Genomic DNA, 4,417 nt, shown 5'->3' with positions numbered 1-4,417 from the left:
GATTTCACTAAAGGCACAACCAGAGCGCCACCACGTGGCAGAGCCTTTCCGAACGCACGCGGGCTTGCACTTGGGTTTGCAGACTGGCGTAGTGTGGCAAGTATCTCGCAGTATGGCAAGAGAAGAAAACTTGTAAGAATGGGTTTACACACTGTGACAAAAGCCAGAACTCTTAACGCTAAAGATCATGCATGTCTTTGAAAACTTGGTGATAGGCTTGATTTTTTTTTTAACCATCATATTCCTAGAAGGTGTACAGGGACTCTCATAGTTAATACTACAAAGTTATGATTGATGTGATTTCAAAGTGAAGTTATTTTTATTTGGTTGCCTTGATTATTTTCTAAAAGAAAGAATGAGACTAGCACTAGCATCCATCACAGGACTGAACCACATTTGTTCTGGCTCACAAATAATCACATTTATGCAAATTCTTCATGGCTAGCAGTAATAACTTGAGTTTGTCAATGATGATGATGGTGGGATTGGTGAATTTTGAGGTTATTTGTCTGGTTGTAGAATTCTTGTTGTTGTTGAGCAGGTAGAAAAAAATGTCACCTACTCCAATTTGAATGATCAGTTCCAATTATTTTGTGTCCTCATAACCCTCTGCCCTAGATTTAAATTCTGAAAGAGAGCATTTGATTAGTTTTGCTTGATCTTCCAATCAACTTTATCCAGGGATCTTGACTGACAGTCTCACCAAGACTATATGCAATGGAGGAGCAGTTCTCAAAAGGAAAACTGAGCTCATAGTAGCAAGGGAACAGGCAGAAAACCAGCAGATGACAAGCACACTTTGTGCCATTTCAAGGGCTAGTCCCTCACTGGACATTGCCACAGACTAAAAGCGTGGCATACGTACCACAGTGTCCAACGTCTACTGACTGAGATCGTTGCTGAATGATACAGAGCTCCTTCTGATCTGTCTGAAGTCTTCTGGTCAATGGGCATCTGCCAGGGTGGCCTCTCCAGTTAAGTTCCACCATCAAAGTCACTGAGGTTGCCTGCCACTTGATTATAAGTCCCCCAGAAAAGATACAATATCTGAGGGCCATTTCTGACCCAAGGACATTTCTGTTTTATTTTTAATACACATTGACTAAGTCTCAATTTTCTCCTACTCCAATGGGAAACATCAGGAAAATACTCAAAAAGGACCTGAGACCCACTTGACACTTGAGTGAAATGATTTCTTCCCTTTTGTGAGGAGATTCAGGCATCAATAACACTGTTATTACTGCTTTTGTGTAAAGTGTGCTAATGTCTTTGTGCCCCTTCCAAGAAAGAACTTGTTGGTGATGAAAGAGACTCATGTCAGATCCTTCGTTACAAGTTGTTCTTTGATATTTATACTATGCTTCAATGTGCTTTGCCAAAAGCTCCCTTTCTTTGAGGACTCATGCCTGCTTACTCTTCAGATATATAATCTATATATAGATTAGGAAGAACTCTTATGATCAGTGGCCCAAATCAAGAGAGAGAAGGTTGTTATAAACTGTCACTTTGTTCCCTTAATTTATCACCTGGATGCAGTCATGGAGGCAATCAGAACATTCCAGCCCCTCATCTCCCTGCTAACCCTCAGTCAGCTATACCTGAACAGCTCAATTACGGGCCTCCACGATCCCCGAAGCTTGGGCCTCCGTGGGAGTTTCTTGATACTTCATGATTCCTAGTTCATTCAATCAAAGAATCAGTATGTTCTGGCCTCAGAGAGATGGCCCAGACTCGCAGGCCCTCAGCCAGAACCAGACTTTTCATCTTCTGACTCAGGCCACAGCCCTGTCCCTGGACACTGTTTCTCTGTTACCTCTTCTCTTACTGATGTCTGCATGGCATTACTTTTATATTAGAAAATCATGGAAATAAAGATTATTAAAATCATGGAATAAAAATTATTCAAAGTACATTAATATTATATAATTATTACATGTTATTTATCAAAATGATATTAAAATATTAAGATTAAAGGAGAAATTTAATCTCCTTATGTATATATACAGTTGACCCTTGAACAAGAGGGTTTGAACAGTGAAGGTCTACCTATACATGGATTTTCTTTTTAATAAAAAAACAATACAGTGCTGCAAATGTATTTTCTCTTCCTTATGATTTTAATAACATTTTCTTTTCTCTAGCTTACTTTATTGTAAGAAAACAGTGTATAATACATAAAACATACAAAATATGTGTTAATTGACTCTTTATATTATTGTATTGTATTGTGGTCAATAGTAGGCTATTAGTAAAGTTTTGGGGGAATCAAAATTTATACGTGGATTTTTGACTGCACAGGGGGTCATTACCCCAAACCCCTGCATTGCTCAATGGTCAACTAGATAGATAGATAGATAGATAGATAGATAGATAGATAGATAGATTGATTTTACTTTTATTTATATATTATTTACTTATTTATTTATTTATGCTATCAAATAGCTTTAAAATTGCTTTACAAACTGTTGCTATTAGTTTCAGCCAATTTCTGGGCAGAAAGAGATTCTAAGATTCTCTTAGCAATACAGATTTTAATAGTTAATTTCAGAGATATTCCTTGTCTTAGAGAATTATTTTTTAAACTATCTTCAAGACAAATTTTCATATTATAAAATCTCCTAGGCTACTGGGCAGTTTTTCATCCCTGTAGTTAACTCATTATAGCATTTCATCTCAATGCTGCTCTTTTCAGTGGCTTTTTTCTAATTTCTATAGAAAAGTCATTAGAGGAGTGATTTTTTCCAAATTTCCCACTATTTCTAGGTGAACAGCAAAAACAAGCTGTTGGTTGAAGACAGAATTGGTTGAGGGGATGTATCGTTGGCATCTGTGGATGCTGCCTCTGTTAGGTTCTTGGTAATTGCTGTGTGGGACAACTGAAAAGATTATGTAGGATATGCCTAATAATCCAGACACTGTTAATGATAAAAATGTTAAAAATGAGAATTTGTATTCAGCTTGTGTTTTTTCTTCTACTAGACTTTCCATCCCTGACTTCGGAAAGTGAACAAGTTGATTTTATACCAGTTTTACAGGAGAGAAGCTCATTTGGTGACTCCCCTCAGGGTAAAATCCAACTCCTTAAATTGACATATGATGCATTTCCCAACATAGCCTTAGCCACTCTTACTCAGCTTCTCAGCATTTTTTTCTTCTGGCTGTTTTCACGTTGCTATTACCCAGGGATACATATGCTCTCTTACTTTGGATGCTGTTTTCTGTACTTGAAAAATCTTTACCTTTCTCATCCCTCACAATCTAGATCAAAGGTCAGTAAACCATGGCTCATGGACCAGATCTGGTCTGGTCTCCCTGTTTTTGTAAATAAAGTTTTATTAGAATACAGCCATTTACACATGGTCTGTGACTGCTTTCACAGTACAACTGCTGAATTAAGTAGTTAAAACAAAGGCTGTCTGGCCACAAAACCTAGAATATTTACTATCTTTACAGAAAAAAACTTATCAACCCCTGATCTACATCAATACCACTTTTCTTATGAAGTAATCCCTTCATTTTAGTCGCCTAGGCAATAGACTATTTCTGTCATTCTAAAGCATTCTTGACAAGACACTAGAGAGTACCTACCACTGTTTGAACATTTGTTTATGTGTCTATCCTTCCCCCGGCAACTGTGTCTTCCTCACACCCAGGAATTATTTCATTTATTGCTATATGGCCAATTCCTAGCGCAGTGCCTGAATTAGAGAAAGTGCTCAGGCGAGGTTGGTAGCACAGTGAATTAAAGTATTTGAGGAACCAACCAAAACCCATAAAGCAGAAAATGAGAAGGAAAGTAAAATGTTTTCTATCTTGTTTCTTTAAGTATGTTACTCATTATAGCTTTACAAGGGTTAGAGATTTCGGGGGGTGAGGGGCAGGTGGGTATTGTTTTCTAGCTTAGATGTCTTCCATAAATTAAAATCAAATGGTGCTGTAGTCAACAAAAAGCCCAAGATACTATTTCCAGGAAGTTCAATGTAAAAAGGGTGGCTGTAAAATATTGTCACTGATTTTTAAAAATACCATCAAATATGTCAACTAAATGTCAACACAATCCCTTTTAAAGAATTCATCACAGGAGACTACATACTTCTAAAACTTCCACCATTAATTGAATCTTGTTCAAATTACCTTTTTGAGAAGTTCCTTTCCAGGCTGTAGCATGTACATTTAATAATCTCAAATGGTGGTCAACCCCATGCCTTGGCATGAAGGGGTTCTTTTTTTTTTTTTTTTTAATGTTCCATAGTTATCTAGTGACAGACACGTGTTATGAATAAGGTAACTTCTAAAAGTTGGGAAATCCTCCTTTGAATCTAACAAGAAGTATTCTTATAAAGCAACAAGATTGAGTTTCTTGTACATATTTGTAATTGACTCATTCAACAAATACCAACTGAGTTTTTGTTGTATA

This window comes from Halichoerus grypus, chromosome 13 (genome assembly GCF_964656455.1).
Source record: "Halichoerus grypus chromosome 13, mHalGry1.hap1.1, whole genome shotgun sequence".
NCBI classification, from domain to species: Eukaryota; Metazoa; Chordata; class Mammalia; order Carnivora; family Phocidae; genus Halichoerus; species Halichoerus grypus.
The sequence above is the reverse complement of the archived record's forward strand: the minus strand, read 5'-3'. Positions refer to the sequence as shown.